Raw genomic sequence first — 19,129 nt, 5'->3', positions numbered from 1 at the left:
CAAGTGGACTATACAGAGAAATCATGTAGAATAAATGTATGCCTGATGCTTTTTACCCAAATGACTCTCTCAACAAACTTCAGGGAAATGGTAGCTGCTGATAGATCTCACATAGACCAGGACTTGCCTGAGATAAAGCATCCAGGCAGTCAAATCAGGCAGTTGGGTTATAATCCTCTCTCTATGCTTTGTATTATATGACTTCATTTTCCTCAACTACAAAGAGGGCTATCAGGGGAACCTGCCTGAAAGAATAGCTGTGGGTTAAGAGAATGTAGGATAATCCCTGAGGATTGTGCCTAGTACACAGTGACCATGCTTTAAGTGTTAACTGTTATTATTATTCCCCATAGCAGCTTCCTTTGTCATCTGTCCCACATGAGTTTTAAAGACTTTAATCAAAATAGATTTATAGTCCTATTCTAAGCAAAGTAAGACTAAATGTCCTTGTCTATGTTTGATGACATTGAGCCACTGAATGGGTCAAGGGCTATAACAGCAATGTCCATACAGGTGAGTTAGCCAATTTGCTGATAGGCGCATCTAGGATAAGGCTTTTATTTGGCCCATAGTCAATGTGCAACAAATTTCATGTGCCTAAACTGAGTCTGGACATGTGGTCTCATGTATAAGTCATGTATAAGTCATGGTGACAACTGGCCAATATACTTTGGGGACTACCTAGAAAATTTCCCAGGTTGGTCTTTTACCCGGGTAATGAAACATGTATTCAGGCATTGTATTTAGTTTGATCTTCCTGAAGAAAACAGTTGTAGAATACCTAAAACACCAGGGCTAAGGTATAAATAATATGATGTCTCTACCTTCCATTCCCCTGGTGAATTATCGATTTTGTAAAGTGATTTCAAATTCTTGATACCCTCTGAACTTTGTAAGAATCCAGCAAGGTCAGTAGGGCCTGGGAAAGGAATATTTTCTTTGTTTTGCGCATAAGGAAACATCTAAGCATCATTCCTGAAGTCGTATGGATTTCAGGGTGCAGAGCCAAGACCAGAATTCAGGCCCTCTGACTACAAGCAGGTACCTTTTCAGCTCTGCCAGAAAGCAAATCAGTGGGAAGCCTGCTGAACAGTTTCTGAGTTGTCAGCTGAATTTGCAATGGCTACTGGAACAGCACTGATGACAGCAGATGAGAAAGGCTTGCTGTTTTATCAGATTATAATTTTGGGTGTAGAGCCTGAATAGAACATCTTTCATTTACCCTCAAGGAGTTAGTAAGATGCAGCTTGCTTTCATTCTTATCTGAGGTCTTGCAGGAACACGGTATCAGAGCAGTGGGAGCTGGCACTTGTGATTAGCAAAATGACTCCTGGTAAGAAGCGCCAGATGATAGTAGGGAGACAGAGAGTAAAACAAAGGCAAGTTCATTTAATTTTTTCATTTTCCAAGATTTATTCAACCACTGGACACCTGCAATCCTGAGTTAGGTATTAGGGAAAAATATGTGAATAAATACAAATCTATTAATAGTTTTGATATTGAGGTGCTCATGATCTACTGAGGAAGAAAGAAAAACAAAAACATATATGATGATAGGCATCATTTTAGAAAGTTATACATAAAGTGCAACAAAAGAAAGGGGGGAAAAGCTGTTCATTTTTGGAGCAGTGACATTTGAATTGTGCCTTGAAACATGAGGAGCTTTTACCACTGAAACAGGACGCAGGAGGGCTAATGGATGTGGAGACAAGATGACATCTGTCATGGTCAGGGAATTTTAAGTAGTTCAAAGTAGCTAGAACATATGGCACATGGACTGAGGGTGGCCTGGTGGAAGGGCGAGGTAGAAGTGGGAGGTAAGGTCTGAATGGTATAATGGAATCTGATATCAAGGGCAAAGGGAAAGGCTGAGCAGCTTATACTTCATCTTGCAAGTGGTAGAGAAAGATTTAGTCAGAGGAGTGGCATGACCAGATCTGTGTTAGAAATGATTCTCATTGTCCTGTGGAAGTCAAACTGGCATGGGGTGTCCAGGGAGGGAAGGCAGGAAAAAATAACTCAGTAAAAAATGGATGCTTCATTGGTAGCATAGCTCTTTCTATATTTCCTTTCCCTTAAATTTGCTGCCACTCTTTTTTTTCCCCCAGTAGTTTCTAGGCATTCTGAAGTTATTAGTGCTATATTCAACAGCCAGAGGTTACCTCCAATGGTCATTTTGGATATTCATGAGAAAACTTGATAACACCATTCAACAGGAGTTCGAAAAGTGCTGGGCCTTGCTCTGCAGAACCCTCCCCCAACCTGGGAACATTGCTTTGCTGCAACCCTGCAGAACTTTACGCCTGTGTCCTGGGGTCCATCACTGGCCCATTTGCCAAGTGCCAATAACCTTGCTGACCTTGAGATGCAAAATTCCAGGTTCTGGACTCTATGCTGACAGGGTTATCTGGATAAAACAGAAAGCCCAAGGGTTCTTCACATTTCTTACATCAGTAAGCCACAGAAAAATCACTATTCAAAGTTTAATACTAAGAAACTAAGCTTAGGTGGCCCTAGGAAGTGTAAAGATTAGTGATTTGCTGAAAAAACAGAGGAAGGCTGCTCTAGGCAGCCCAGAAGATACCTGTTCAACCAGTTCTATGGTCATAATGGAATCAATCATATAGCAATAGCTTGGGCACAGAAAGAAAAAAGGTCACTTGAACTAAAATCTTGGTTTCAACCATTTAGAATCCTGGATTGAATGATTGGATGCTGGCTAAATTCCCCAGTTAGTTCAGTGAAGAGTCATGTTTTATGTATATAGACCAAGTCAGAGAGAAATGGGCATCTGGGATCCATTTTACACACGGCAGTGTCTTCTATATTTGAAATAAGCAGCATGCTATAATTTCTTATTAATGGGTTTGGCAATTCTTTTTTTACTTAGAAATAAAATATTTATATTTCCTCTGTCCTTAAATCTGCATAGTCAAAGTTTCATTTCCACCATGGTCTTCCAAGTGTCCACTCACTGAACGCCTGTCTGCTTTGGGCAGCAACAATAATGGTAATAGCTAACTTTTACATGGCATTATGAAAAAATTAAATAATGTTTCATTTTCACATTAACCTAAAAAGGTAGATCTTCAAAGGAGATGGGAAAATTGGGGAACAGAATGATTAAGTGGCCTGCCCTGTCCACTGCTACACATGGCAGAGCTGTCCTTCTTATCCCTGAGGGCATAGCCTGGCTGGGACTCACATAGGGCAAGCACTAGAATTTGGTGGGGAATCAAATTATCTCAAGGACAAGGTGTTCACCTTTAATGTCCAATCTCTTTTTATTTTTTCTATGGAGAACTCAGCAGAAAGAACTGGAGGCCATTTTCACATAGATGGGAGAACCTGCTAATTTGGTTGTAAGAGGCACTATATGTGAATCAGGGGCAACAAGTCTGTATCCTTATCCCAGACATCGCAAATGACAAAAGATTTCACAGCCAGTGGTGATTTTCATTAACTCTGTTTTACCTGTTTCTTATACATGCTTGGTTATGAAAAATATCTGAGTGGCTAGGTATTCAAATGTCATTTATTTAAAAATGTCTGCCTCACATGTCATCCTAAATGTCATCACAAAATGCAAAAAGCTCTCCTTAACCCTTATGATGACAGGAGAAAACAGTGGGTTATACAACATCTGTGTGATTGCATCACATGGGGTTTACCTGAAAATCTGGTAGTGCTGGCACCTGTATCTTAAGGTTCATGCTTTTATAACTTCTGATTCTAAGGCTCTGGGATTCTCAGCCATTTTTTTTTTCTTTTGTGCCAGAGAATTGGAGGCGTGGGACACAGAACACTTAAGGTGAAAAGGTAATAGGCTCTCCTTCCTTCCTTTCTCCCGGTGTAGAATCCTGTAAGGTTACCTTCTCATTTGTTGCTCACATTTCAGACCTGAACTACATCTCTTCACTGTGTGGTTGATACATTAAGCCATTGATAGCTCATGAAGGATGTGGAGAGGGGAGTTTATTTGGGTATCCAATCCTGGGGTCTTTTCCAGACTCCCTTTGAACTTGTAGGACACTGCCACGGGCCACAGCATCAGCCAAGAATCAAGCTTTGGTAAATTATTTAAAAGAAAAAATAAATTATTATGCAACATTCTTAGTGTCTGATTTACCCCCTTGTGTAAAATCCTGGTTTTGGTTCTTTCACAAATCTTATTGAATAAGGATTGAAATCAAGTAGGAAACTATTGCCTCTAGCTCCTGTCCTTCCCCCAGATCCCACCCCTGACCCCCACTAATACAACTGCATTAATCTCTCAGCAGGCCAGACCTTTTCTCAGCTTTTCTCCTTTTTCCCAGTCTGAGGTATGCATGTCTTTTGGCCATTTTCCTTCATCTGTCTACCCAGTTCTCCTCTTGATATACCCTCCTATCAATTTTCTCTAATAGTATTACATTAAGTGTTTTTTCCACATAATTATTTGAAAATGTTTTCATTTAATGAAACAGTAATTAAATAGGAAAGATAAGTCATATAAGTGGCCACATTTTCAAGACGTGAAGGGTGGAAAAAAATAGGAGCATTACAGGGTGAAAGCACTCTTCTGAGTGCCTCTGGATCTCATGGTTTATGGAATACTTAATCAGCCATGTGATATAACTGGGGTGTACTAATCATGGCATTTTATTGGCATGATGGTTTTATTAATCAGTTTCCTCCCTTGTCTGTCTCCCTCTCTAAAGGCTAGGAAAGCCAACTATTGACTTTCTTAGCCTTTCTTATAAATAGCGGTAGCCGTTTATATTTTATTGATCAGTTCTAGTCAATAAAATATAAAAGGAAGTCTGCGGAAAGATTCTTGGAGAGGTATTTGTTTGCCTGCTAAAAGAAAAGTGCAGGAGGAAAAAGATTCTTCCCCCTCTGCCTTCTACTTCTGAAGGAGGTTGAGGACATGATGGTGGGAGCCACTGCAGTCATCTTGCAGTATGGAGGACGGGGCCAAGGGGACTGCGGAGACAATGACAGAAGGACTTGATAGCATTCAGTTGCTGCAGTATTCATTCAACAACTGTTTACTGAACCATACTAGTGATGATTAATATGACAAAATAAACAATGTCCCTGCTTACAGGGAGCTTACATTTTAGTAGGAAGAAAGACAATCATAAATATATAACATGTCAGCTAGAGTTAAGAGTTATAGTCATGAAAAAAAATTAAGAAGGGTAAGGGATCTGGAGAACGATGGAAGTGAAACCTTATGTAGGTGGATAAAGGAAGGTCTGTCTGATAAAGCAACATTTGGGAAGGAAGAGAGAGAGCAAGTTGTACAGATATTTGGTGGGTGGGAAGGAGGGCCTCAGGATTAGGGGACAGCATATGCAGAGGACCTAAGCAGCAGGAAGACCAGAAAGGTCATAACTGAGTGAGCAACAGGGAAAAAGAAGGGGATGAGATGAGTGGGATTCACAGGCACCTAGATGGTTTGGAGGCTTGAAAGCTATGGTGTTTGAGGTTTCACTCTGAGGATACAAGGAATCTTTGGGGATTTTGAGCACAGAAGCAACATAGAACCTAAATTTTACTTTTCTGGTCTTTAAAAATCTTTTATGATTGTTGGATATAATATGTTAAAGAAGAGCAAGGGCGGACACGGGGAGATAGAAAATTATCTTGAGATATGCCATAGGTGGAAGTGGTGGAAGAAGAAAGAAAGGTTAGATTCCAGGTATTTTTGAAGGTCAAACTAGCAGGATTTGCTGAAGGGTTCAATGCAGAGTTTTATTCCAACAAAAGCCTAACTTCAGACTTCTTAATACATGAGAAAAATAACCTCCTTTTGTTTAATCCACTATTAATGCGGCATTCCCTTACTTGCAGCTCAAAATATTCCTGATACAGCTAGAAGCAAAACTACTATTTCTTCATTTGTCCTTTACTTCCTAGTTTTATAAGTTCAAACTGAGTCATTAGAGTCTTGAATCGTTATAAGCTCTTAGACAAAGATTTATCTATAAAATTTACTTAATTATTAAACCATTAAAAATAGAGGAAAATTGAGACTTAGAAGGTTTAAGTGATGTGACAAAAGTCAGACTGCCAATTATTGAGTTATTGATTGATATTACAACACAGGTTGCCATTTGAGTTCAGATTACAATAATAGTACAAAATATTGATACAAACAGCTTTAGCTATTTTTCAATAACAGTGAGCCAGTTTCAGCACAGAGAAGCACTCTCTTTCTAGGTACTTATCAGACTGTGTCTAGCATTGGGGTGCTTTTCCTGGCAGACTGCAGGGACTGCATGAGTGGGCCTTATGGGGTTTCACAGGGGCAGACCGCTGTCTCATCGCCTCTCTGAAAGCAAAGATAAAGAAGAGGATTGATTTGCACACTGGGATTTTTCCATGGCGAGTTACATGGGAGAAAATGAGAGAAAAATGGGTCAGAAAGAGAACCACAATTTAAAGCACGTCTTCTAGTGAAAGCAGTCAGTGCTGCTAATGTTATCCTGGTGGAAAGTACAGCAGGCCAATTGCAAGACTGAGAGAGTCTGGTATCCAGGAAATTACAAAAAGTAGACCCCTTTTGGAAGCTTTGGACATTTTCATTACAGCAGTGCTGTCCAACAGAAATATAATGCTAGCCACATGTATAATTTTAAATATTTTAGCAAGCATATTAAAAAAGTAAGAACAGGTGAAATTAAAGTCATATATTTTATTTAACAGAATATATTAAAATATTATCATTTCAACATGTGACATAAGCCACATTTCAAGTGCTCGGTAGTCACATGTGGTTAAAGGCTACCATATTGGACAGCACCTCTTTAGAGAACAAAACATGAAAAAATATATATATATATATATATTTTTAAGATGCTGGCTTATTTTATTGGACACAGATGATGATTCAAACATGTTCTAGTCCTGTTAAGACTCACAACAGTCAGCAGTTTTTCCTTATTGTACAGTTAATAGCACATATTTACAAAGCACTTGGCTAACTTAGTCCTCACAACAATTGCTGGAGGTAGGTGCTACATAATATTATTATTATTTTTTTATTTTGGCATCATTAATCTACAATTACATGAAGGACATTATGTTTACTAGGCTCCCCCCCTTCATCAAGTCCCCCCCACATCCCCATTCACAGTCACTGTCCATCAACATAGTAAGATGCTGTAAAATCACTACTTGTCTTCTCTGTGTTGCACAGCCCTCCCCTTCCCCTACAACACTATACATGCTAATCATGCTGCCCCCTTTCTTTTCTTCCCGCCCTTATCCCTCCCTTCCCACCCATCCTCCCCTGTCCCTTTTCCTTTGGTAACTCTTAGTACATTCTTGGGTTCTGTGCTTCTGCTTCTGTTTTGTTCCTTCAGTTTTCTTTCGTTCTTATACTCCACATATGAGTGAAATCATTTGGTACTTGTCTTTCTCCACCTGGCTTATTTCACTGAGCATAATACCCTCTAGCTCCATCCATGTTGTTGCTAATGGTAGGATTTGTTTTTTTCTTACAGCTGAGTAATAGTCTATTGTGTATATGTACCACATCTTCTTTATCCATTCATCTACTGATGGACATTTAGGTTGCTTCCATATCTTGGCTATTGTAAATAGTGCAGCGATAAACATAGGGATGCATCTGTCTTTTTCAAACTGAGCTGCTGCATTCTTAGGGTAAATTCCTAGAAGTGGAATTACTGGGTCAAATGGTATTTCTATTTTGAGCATTTTGAGGAACCTCCATACTGCTTTCCACAATGGTTGAACTAATTTACTTTCCCACCAGCAGTGTAGGAGGGTTCCCCTTTCTCCACAACCTCGCCAACATTTGTTGTTGTTTGTCTTTTGGATGGTAGCCATCCTTACTGGTGTGAGATGATATCTCATTGTGGTTTTAATTTGCATTTCTCTGATGACAAGCGATGTGGAGCACCTTTTCATGTGTCTATTGACCATCTGAATTTCTTCTTTGGAGAACTGTCTGTTCAGCTCCTCTGCCCATTTTTTAATTGGATTATTTGCTTTTTGTTTGTTGAGGTGTGTGAGCTCTTTATATATTTTGGATGTCAACCCTTTATCAGATCTATCATTTTTGAATATATTCTCCCATACTGCAGAAAAAACTTTTTGTTCTGTTGATGCTGTCCTTTGCTGTACAGAAGCTTTTCAGCTTGATATAGTCCCATTTGTTCATTTTTGCATTTGTTTCCCTTGCCTGGGGAGATATGTTCAAGAAGAGGTCACTCATGTTTATGTCTAAGAGATTTTTGCCTATGTTTTTTTCTAAGAGTTTTATGGTTTCATGATTTACATTCAAGACTTTGATCCATTTTGAATTTACTTTTGTGTATGGGGTTAGACAGTGATCCAGTTTCATTCTCTTACATGTGGCTGTCCAGTTTTGCCAGCACCATCTGTTGAAGAGACTGTCATTTTGCCATTGTATGTCCACGGCCCCTTTATTGAATATTAGTTGGCCATATATGTTTGGGTTAATGTTTGGAGTCTCTATTCTGTTCCATTGGTCTGTGGCTCTGTCCTTGTGCCAGAACCAAATTGTCTTGATTACTGTGGCTTTGTAGTAGAGCTTGAAGTTGGGGAGTGAGATCCCCCCAACTTTATTCTTCCTTCTCAGGATTGCTTTGGCTATTCGGGGTCTTTGGCCATTCCATATGAATTTTTAAACTATTTCTTCTAGTTCATTGAAGAAAGCTGTTGGTAATTTGATAGGGATTGCATCGAATCTGTATATTGCTTTGGGTAGGATGACCATTTTGATGATATTAAGTCTTCCTAGCCAAGAGCATGGGATGAGTTTCCATTTGTTAGTGACCTCTTTAATTTCTCTTAAGAGTGTCTTATAGTTTTCAGGGTATAGGTCTTTCACTTCCTTGGTTAGGTTTATTCCTAGGTATTTTATTCTTTTTCATGCTATTGTGAATGGAATTGTTTTCCTGATTTCTCTATTAGTTTATTGTTAGTGTATAGGAAAGCCACAGATTTCTGTGTGTTAATTTTGTATCCTGCAACTTTGCTGAATTCCGATATTAGCTCTAGTAGTTTCGGAGTGGATTCTTTAGGGTTTTTTATGTACAATATCATGTCATCTGCAAATAGTGACAGTTTAACTTCTTCTTTACCAATCTGGATTCCTTGTATTTCTTTGTTTTGTCTGATTGCCGTGGTTAGGACCTCCAGTACTATGTTGAATAACAGTGGAGAGAGTGGGCATCCGTCTTGTTCCCAATTGCAGAGGAAAAGCTTTCAGCTTCTTGCTGTTCAGTATGATGTTGGCTGTGGGTTTATCATATATGGCCTTTATTATGTTGAGATATTTGCCCTCTATACCCATTTTGTTGAGAGTTTTTATCATGAATGGATGTTGAATTTTATCAAATGCTTTTTCAGCATCTATGGAGATGATCATGTGGTTTTTGTCTTTCTTTTTGTTTATGTGGTGGATGATGTTGATGTATTTTCAAATGTTGTACCATCCTTGCATCCCTGGGATGAATCCCACTTGGTCATGGCGTATGATCCTTTTGATGTATTTTTTTTTTTGTTTTAACAAAAGGGTTTAATGTAATCACAAAACAATTTTATAATGAATTATTGCTGCAAAAGATTGTGAAGCATTAAAATTAGCTATGTAGACCATATACTCTGTGTCACACATACACTTATATTGATACTTCCACTAATATGGAAATGTTGACAATAATTTTTTTCATATACAAAAGAAGTAAAGATTTTCTGTCAGAATGACTTCAATTTATAAAAAATCATATCAAAATACATCCACATTAATGAATTATTACTCACTTTGAAGGTGCAGATTTACTTAAGGAATTATTCAGAATTTATTCACATCTGTATTGAGCTCTACAAACATTTCATGTTTGGACAATTTATATAAATCAGAAGAAAAAATGATGTCATATATAATGAGAAAGGCTACTCATTACTTAAATGCTCCCTCTGCTTTCTATTAGTTAAACCTTCAAACGTTGTTACCAAACACTTTTGAACCATATTCTATGACTATGAATTTCAAGTAAATTGTTGCATTACATAAATATAAATAAAAATGAGATATCCTTTTTGGTAGTCTTTACTACAAAATAGTAAACTTACAGAAAAAATGAGTGAAGAAAAAATGTATTATATAGAGATAAGCTATGTATGCTTAAAGGGGCAAAGCTAGAAAGCACTGCTATAAAATCTGCAGCTTTTTATTGAAGTACAATTGACATACAATATCTTATTAGTTTCAGGTGTACGTCGTAATGACTCAAAGTTTTTATACATTATGAAGTGATCCCCATGATAAATCTAGTTACCATCTGTCACCATACAGTTATTACAATATTATTGACTATATTCCCTATACTGTAGATTACATCCCCCAAATTAGTGATTTTATAATTTAAAGTTTGTATCTCTTAATCCCTTTCATCTATTTTGTCCATCCCCCTAACCTCTCCCCAACAGTTTGTTATCTGTATCTATGAATTGGCTTCTGTTTTGTTTTGTTTTTCATTAGTTTTATTTTTTAGATTCCACAGATAAGTGAAATCGTTTGGTATTTGTTTTTCTCTCACTTACATCACTTAGCATAACACCCCCAAGTTCCATCCGTGTTGTCACAAGTTGTGAAACCTATAATAGATACATATATATATATATGCCAACATATATATATATACATATACATATTATGTATATATGTATATAAACATATACATATATATATACATATATACAACATATACATATATATATATAAATTGCCAACACTTTTTTTTTTTGAGAGGGCATCTCTCATATTTATTGATCAAATGGTTGTTAACAACAATAAAATTCTGTATAGGGGAGTCAATGCTCAATGCACAATCATTAATCCATCTCAAGCCTAATTCTTGTCAGTCTCCAATCTTCTGAAGCATAACGAACAAGTTTTTAAATGGTGAACTAATTCTTACATAGTGAATAAGTTCTTACATGGTGAACAGTACAAGGGCATTCATCACAGAAACTTTCGGTTTTGATCACACATTATGAACTATAAACAATCAGGTCAAATATGAATATTCGTTTGATTTTTATACTTGATTTATATGTTGATCCCACATTTCTTCCTTTATTATTATTATTATTTTTATTTTTAATAAAATGCTGAAGTGGTAGGTAGATGCAAGATAAAGGTAGAAAACATAGTTTAGTGCTGTAAGAAGGCAAATGTAGATGATCAGGTGTGTGCCTATGGACTAAGTATTAATCCAAGCTAGACAAGGGCAGCAAAACATCCACGGATGCAGAAGATTTCTCTCAAAGCAGGGGGGGGTGAGGTTCTGAGCCTCACCTCTGTTGATCCCCAATTTCTCACCTGATGGAGATGGACCCCCTGCGACTGTGCCTGTCTTAGGTTGTTCCTTTCTTGAGGAATCTTACCCGTCTCTGGCTAACCAGTCATCTTCCGGGGCCATACAGGGAAATGTAAAGTTGGTAAGTGAGAGAGAAGCCATATTGTTTGAAAAGGTTAGCTTTTTACTTCTTTGCAGATTTATGCCCTGTGGCTTCTATGCCCAGCACTTGCCTCGAGGTATCTTTACCACCTGGAGGAATTATGATACTCGGTAAATTCGATATGAGGCATGAATTCTATTTAAGGGTTGTAATTAGGAAGGAAAAAGAAAAGCTATAGAGGTAGCATATGGAAGAAAACATGGGAGGATTGATTATTTCTTTGACATATCTTCTTGTAGAGTACCTTAAGTTTGTATAGGTTTTAAACTACTAACTAATTTGCACACACATATTAACATAATAGGAATACGGTGACATAAACAAAGCAAATCTATAATTACCACCCATCTCCAGTGAAGCCAAGAAAACCATTTAGGCACCCTAGGCATTTGTGAAAATTTGTCTATGGTATGATGGATATTGTCCAACTGTACTTGAACAGTCTGAGAGAAATCAGACAAATTAAAGCAGCCCATTTCTGGGATCTGTTCACATCCCATATGTTCTTTTAACCGTAGACAGTCTATAGTCATGAGATTTTGGAGTGCTACAACTTGCACCCCTCCCAACTTCTGGTCAAGTTCCAACAGTACAGATTTGGTCAAATTCGTTGTCTCACTGTATGCACATGCCAGCCTAGACATCTCCCTCCTCATTCCTATGGCAAGTCCAGGAGATGGTGGGCTGGATGCAGCCACAACCGCAGCATCGCCCAGATCCCTGTGGAGGCTGTTTGTTGATCATCCCCCTGGCACAAGTCCTCCAGAGAGTGCTGATGCCGGAAGCTCCTTCTCATATCGTATATTAGTTCATTTTCTGGGTATCCAAGCTAGGCCTTGATCTTCTGCATAGAAACAAACAGACCCTTTGCCCACACTTTGACATGCCCTCTATACCACTGTGCAGAACTCATTGGAGGTCAGCACACAGGGACTGCCTTTTTTTTTTTTTTTATTAAGAGAAAGGAATATTATCAGAAAAGAGTGCCTCCATAGCTGATCATCTGACACCCTTTAAGTGATCAACATTAAGGATATTTAAAGCATGCGTTGATCTTTGATTTACCAATAGTTTTATCCTGTCAAGGAGTAATCCCCCTTTTCTTTCTTTCTTTCTTTTTTTTTAATCTTTAATCTACACTTACATGGAGAATACTATGTTTACTATGCTCTCCCCTATATTAGGTCCCCCCTAACAACCACATTACGGTTACTCTCCATCAGCTTAGCAAAATGTTGTAGAATCACTACTTGTCCTCTCTGTGTTGTGCAGCTCACACTCCCCTTTCTCCCTCCCCCCCCATGCATGCTAATCTTAATACCCCCCTTCTTCTTCCCCGCCCCCCTTATCCTTCCCTACCCACCCATCCTCCCCAGTCCCTTTCCCTTTGGTAACTGTTAGTCCATTTTTGGGTTCTGTAATACCGCTGCTGTTTTGTTCCTTCAGTTTTTCCTTTGTTCTTATACTCTTCAGATGAGTGAAATCATTCGGTATTTCTCTTTCTCCGCTTGGCTTATTTCACTGAGCATAATACTCTCCAGCTCCATCCATGTTGCTGCAAATGGTTGGATTATTCCACTTCTTATGGCTGAGTAGTATTCCATTGTGTATATGTACCACATCTTCTTTATCCATTCATCTACCGATGGACATTTAGGTTGCTTCCAATTCTTGGCTATTGTAAATAGTGCTGCAATAAACATAGGGGTGCATCTGTCCTTCTCAAACTTGATTGCTGCGTTCTTAGGGTAAATTCCTAGGAGTGGAATTCCTGGGTCAAATGGTAGGTCTGTTTTAAGCATTTTGATGAACCTCCATACTGCTTTCCACAATGGTTGAACTAATTTACATTCCCACCAGCAGTGTAGGAGGGTTCCCCTTTCTCCACAGCCTCACCAACATTTGTTGTTGTTTGTCTTTTGGATGGCAGCTATCCTTACTGGTGTGAGGTGATACCTCATTGTAGTTTTAATTTGCATTTCTCTGATAATTAGCGATGTGGAGCATCTTTTCATGTGTCTCTTGGCCATCTGTATTTCTTTCTTAGAGAACTGTCTGTTCAGTTCCTCTGCCCATTTTTTAATTGGGTTATTTGTTTTTTGTTTGTTGAGGCGTGTGAGCTCTTTATATATTCTGGATGTCAGGCCTTTATCGGATCTGTCATTTACAAATATATTCTCCCATACTGTAGGGTTCCTTTTTGTTCTATTGATGGTGTCTTTCGCTGTACAGAAGCTTTTCAGAGTAATGTAGTCCCACTTGCTCATTTTTGCTGTTGTATTCCTTGCCCGGGGAGATATGTTCAAGAAGAGGTCACTCATGTTTATGTCTAAGAGGTTTTTGCCTATGTTTTTTTCCAAGAGTTTAATGGTTTCATGACTTACATTCAGGTCTTTGATCCATTTTGAGTTTACCTTTGTCTATGGGGTTAGACAATGGTCCAGTTTCATTCTCCTACATGTAGCTGTCCAGTTTTGCCAGCACCATCTGTTGAAGAGACTGTCATTTTGCCATTGTATGTCCATGGCTCCTTTATCAAATATTAATTGACCATATATGTTTGGGTTAATTTCTGGAGTCTCTAATCTGTTCCACTGGTCTGTGGCTCTGTTCTTGTGCCAGTACCAAATTGTCTTGATTACTACGGCTTTGTAGTAGAGCTTGAAGTTGGGGAGTGAGATCCCCCCTACTTTATTCTTCTTTTTCAGGATTGCTTTGGCTATTCGGGGTCTTTGGTGTTTCCATATGAATTTTTGAATTATTTGTTCCAATTCATTGAAGAATGTTGCTGGTAATTTGAGAGGGATTGCATCAAATCTGTATATTGCTTTGAGCAGGATGGCCATTTTGACAATATTAATTCTTCCTAGCCATGAGCATGGGATGAGTTTCCATTTATTAGTGTCCCCTTTAATTTCTTGTAAGAGTGACTTGTAGTTTTCAGAGTATAAGTCTTTCACTTCTTTGGTTAGGTTTATTCCTAGGTATTTTATTCTTTTTGATGCAATGGTGAATGGAATTGTTTTCCTGATTTCTCTTTCTATTGATTCGTTGTTAGTGTATAGGAAAGCTACAGATTTCTGTGTGTTAATTTTGTATCCTGCAACTTTGCTGTATTCCGATATCAGTTCTAGTAGTTTTGGAGTGGAGTCTTTAGGGTTTTTTTATGTACAGTATCATATCATCCGCAAATAGTGACAGTTTAACTTCTTCTTTACCAATCTGGATTCCTTGTATTTCTTTGTTTTGTCTGATTGCCATGACTAGGACCTCCAGTACTATGTTAAATAACAGTGGGGAGAGTGGGCATCCCTGTCTGGTTCCCGATCTCAGAGGAAATGCTTTCAGCTTCTCGCTGTTCAGTATAATGCTGGCTGTGGGTTTATCATATATGGCCTTTATTATGTTGAGGTACTTGCCCTCTATTCCCATTTTGCTGAGAGTTTTTATCATGAATAGATGTTGAATTTTTTCAAATGCTTTTTCAGCATCTATGGAGATGATCATGTGGTTTTTGTCTTTCTTTTTGTTGATGTGGTGGATGATGTTGATGGATTTTCGAATGTTGTACCATCCCTGCATCCCTGGGATGAATCGCACTTGGTCATGGTGTATGATCCTTTTGATATACTGTTGAATTCTGTTTGCTAATATTTTATTGAGTATTTTTGCATCTACATTCATCAGGGATATTGGTCTGTAATTTTCTTTTTTGGTGGGGTCTTTGCCTGGTTTTGGTATTAGGATGATGTTGGCCTCATAGAATGAGTTTGGGAGTATTCCCTCTTCTTCTATTTTTTGGAACACTTTAAGGAGAATGGGTATTATGTCTTCTCTGTGTGTCTGATAAAATTCCGAGGTAAATCCGTCCGGCCCTGGGGTTTTGTTCTTGGGTAGTTTTCTGATTACCATTTCAATTTCTTTGATCGTAATTGGTTTGTTTAACTTTTGTGTTTCTTCCTTGGTCAGTCTTGCGAGGTTCTATTTTTCTAGGAAGTTGTCCATTTCTTCTAGGTTTTCCAGCTTGTTGGCATATAGGTTTTCATAGTAGTCTTTAATAATTCTTTGTATTTCTGTGGAGTCTGTCATGATTTTTCCATTCTCATTTCTGATTATGTTGATTTGTGTTGATTCTCTTTTTCTCTTAATAAGTTTCGCTAGAGGCTTATCTATATTGTTTATTTTCTCAAAGAACCAGCTCTTGGTTTCGTTGATTTTTTGCTATTGTTTTATTCTTCTCAATTTTGTTTATTTCTTCTCTGATTTTATTATGTCCCTCCTTCTGCTGAATTTAGGCCTCATTTGTTCTTCTTTTTCCAGTTTCGATAATTGTGATGTTAGACTATTCATTTGGGTTTGTTCTTCCTTCTTTAAATATGTCTGGATTGCTATATACTTTCCTCTTAAGACTGCTTTCGCTGCATCCCACAGAAGTTGGGGCTTTGTGTTGTTGTTGTCATTTGTTTCCATATATTGCTAAATCTCCATTTTAATTTGGTAATTGATCCATTGACTATTTAGGAGCATGTTATTAAGCCTCCATATGTTTGTGAGCCTTTTTGTTTTCTTTGTACAATTTATTTCTAGTTTTATACCTTTGTGGTCTGAAAAATTGGTTGGTAGAATTTCAATGTTTTTGAATTTACTGAGGCTCTGTTTGTGACCTAGTATGTGGTCTATTCTGGAGAATGTTCCATGTGCACTTGAGAAGAATGTATATCCTGTTGCTTTTGGATGTAGAGTTCTATAGATGTCTATTAGGTCCATCTGTTCTAGTGTGTTGTTCAGTGCCTGTGTGTCCTTACTTATTTTCTGCCCGGTGGATCTATCCTTCGGGGTGAGTGGTGTGTTGAAGTCTCCTAAAATGAATGCATTGCAGTCTATTTCCCTTTAGTTCTGTTAGTATTTGCTTCACATATGCTGGTGCTCCTGTATTGGGTGCATATATATTTAGAATGGTTATATCCTCTTGTTGTACTGAGCCCTTTATCATCATGTAGTGTCCTTCTTTATCTCTTGTTACTTTCTTTGTTTTGAAGTCTATTTTGTCTGATAATAGTATTGCAACCCCTGCTTTCTTCTCACTGTTGTTTGCCTGAAATATGTTTTTCCATCCCTTGACTTTTAGTCTATGCTTGTCTTTGGCTTTAAGGTGGGTATCTTGTAAGCAGCATATAGATGGGTCTTGCTTTTTTATCCATTCTATTACTCTGTGTCTTTTGATTGGTGCATTAAGTCCATTTACATTTAGGGTGACTATTGAGAGATATGTACTTATTGCCATTGCAGGCTTTAGATTCGTGGTTACCAAAGGTTCAAGGTTAGCTTCTTTAGTATCTTACTGCCTAACTTAGCTCTCTTAGTGAGCTGTTATATACACTGTCTAGAGATTCTTTTCTTCTCTCCCTTCTTATTCCTCCTCCTCCATTCTTCATATGTTGTGTGTTTTGTTCTGTGCTCTTTTTAGGGGTGCTCCCATCTAGAGCAGTCCCTGTAGGATGCCCTGTAGAGGTGGTTTGTGGGAAGCAAATTCCCTCAGCTTTTGCTTGTCTGGGAATTGTTTAATCCTGACATCATATTTAAATGATAGTCGTGCTGGATACAGTATCCTTGGTTCAAGGCCCTTCTGTTTCATTGCGTTAAGTATATCATGCCATTCTTTTCTGGCCTGTAGGGTTTCTGTCGAGAAGTCTGATGTTAGCCTGATGGGTTTTCCATTCTAGGTGACCTTTTTCTCTCTAGCTGCCTTTAAAACTCTTTCCTTGTCCTTGATCCTTGCCATTTTAATTACTATGTGTCTTGGTGTTGTCCTCCTTGGATCCTTTCTGTTGGGGGTTCTGTGTAATTCCATGGTCTGTTCGATTATTTCCTCCCCCAGTTTGGGGAAATTTTCAGCAATTATTTCTTCAAAGAGACTTTCTATCCCTTTTCCTCTTTCTTCTTCTTCTGGTACCCCTATAATACGAATATTATTCCTTCTGGATTGGTCACATAGTTCTCTTAGTGTTGTTTCATTCCTGGAGATCCATTTATCTCTCTCTATGTCAGCTTCTATACGTGCCTGTTCTCTGGCTTCTATTCCTTCAATGGCCTCTTGCATCTTATCCATTCTGCTTATAAATCCTTCTAGGGATTGTTTCACTTCTGTGATCGCCTTCCTGACATCTGTGATCTCCCTCCGGACTTCATCCCATTGCTCTTGCATTTTTCTCTGCATCTCATCCCATTGCTCTTGTATTTTTCTCTGCATCTCTGTCAGCATGTTCATGATTTTTATTTTGAATTCTTTTTCAGGAGGACTGGTTAGGTCTGTCTCCTTCTCAGGTGTTGTCTCTGTGATCTTTGTCTACCTGTTGTTTTGCCTTTTCATGGTGATAGAGATAGTTTGCAGAGCTGGTACGAGTGTCTGCTGGAAGAGCTTCCCTTCTTGTTGGTTTGTGGCCTTCCTCTCCCCCTTTGCAAGGTGCTGGGTTCTTGCAGGTGTGGATGTGGTCTGGATGTTGTCCTGTGTCCTCTGGTCTCTATTTTAGGAAGAGTTGTCTTTGTTATATTTTCATAGCTCTATGTGTTTTTGGGAGGAGATTTCCACTGCTCTACTCACGCCACCATCCTGGCTCCGCACCCACCCTTTTGATGTATTTTTGAATTCGGTTTGCTAATATTTTTTTGAGTATTTTTGCATCTACATTCATCAGGGATATTGGTCTGTAATTTTCTTTTTTGGTGGGGTCCTTGCCTGGTTTTGGTATTAGGGTGATGTTGGCTTCATAGAATGAGTTTGGGAGTACTCCCTCCTCTTCTATTTTATGGAAAACTTTAAGGAGAATGGGTATATGTATTCTCTGTATTTCTGATAAAATTCTGAGGTAAATCCATCTGGCCGGGGGGTTTTCTTCTTTGGTAGTTTTTTGATTACCACTTCAATTTCATTGCTCATAATTGGTCTGTTTAGATTTTCTGTTTCTTTCTGGGTCAATCTCTGGAAGGTTGTATTTTTCTAGGAAGTTGTCCATTTCTCCTAGGTTTCCCAGCTTGTTAGCATATAGGTTTTCATAGTACTCTCCAATAATTCTTTGTATTTCTGTGGGGTCGGTCATGATTTTTCCTTTTTCATTTCTGATTTTGTTGATTTGTGTTGACTCTCTTTTCTTCTTAATAAGTCTGGCTAGAGGCTTATCTATTTTGTTTATTTTCTTGAAGAACCAGCTCTTGGTTTCATTGATTTTTTTCTATTGTTTTATTCTTCTCAATTTTATTTATTTCTTCTCTGATCTTTATTATGTCCCTCCTTCTGCTGACCTTAGGCCTCATTTGTTCTTCTTTTTCCAATTTTGATAATTGTGACATTAGACCATTCATTTGGGATTGTTCTTCCTTCTTTAAATATGCCTGGATTGCTATATACTTTCCTCTTAAGACTGCTTTTGCTGTGTCCCACAGTAGTTGGGGCTTTGTGTTGTTGCTGTCATTTGTTTCCATATATTGCTGGATCTCCATTTTGACTTGGTCATTGATCCATTGATTATTTAGGAGCATGTTGTTAAGCCTCCATGTGTTTGTGAGCCTTTTTGCTTTCTTTGTACAGTTTATTTCTAGTTTTATGCCTTTTTGGTCTGAAAAGTTG

Source organism: Manis javanica, chromosome 3 (assembly GCF_040802235.1).
Source record: "Manis javanica isolate MJ-LG chromosome 3, MJ_LKY, whole genome shotgun sequence".
In the NCBI taxonomy this organism is placed as follows: Eukaryota; Metazoa; Chordata; class Mammalia; order Pholidota; family Manidae; genus Manis; species Manis javanica.
The sequence above is the reverse complement of the archived record's forward strand: the minus strand, read 5'-3'. Positions refer to the sequence as shown.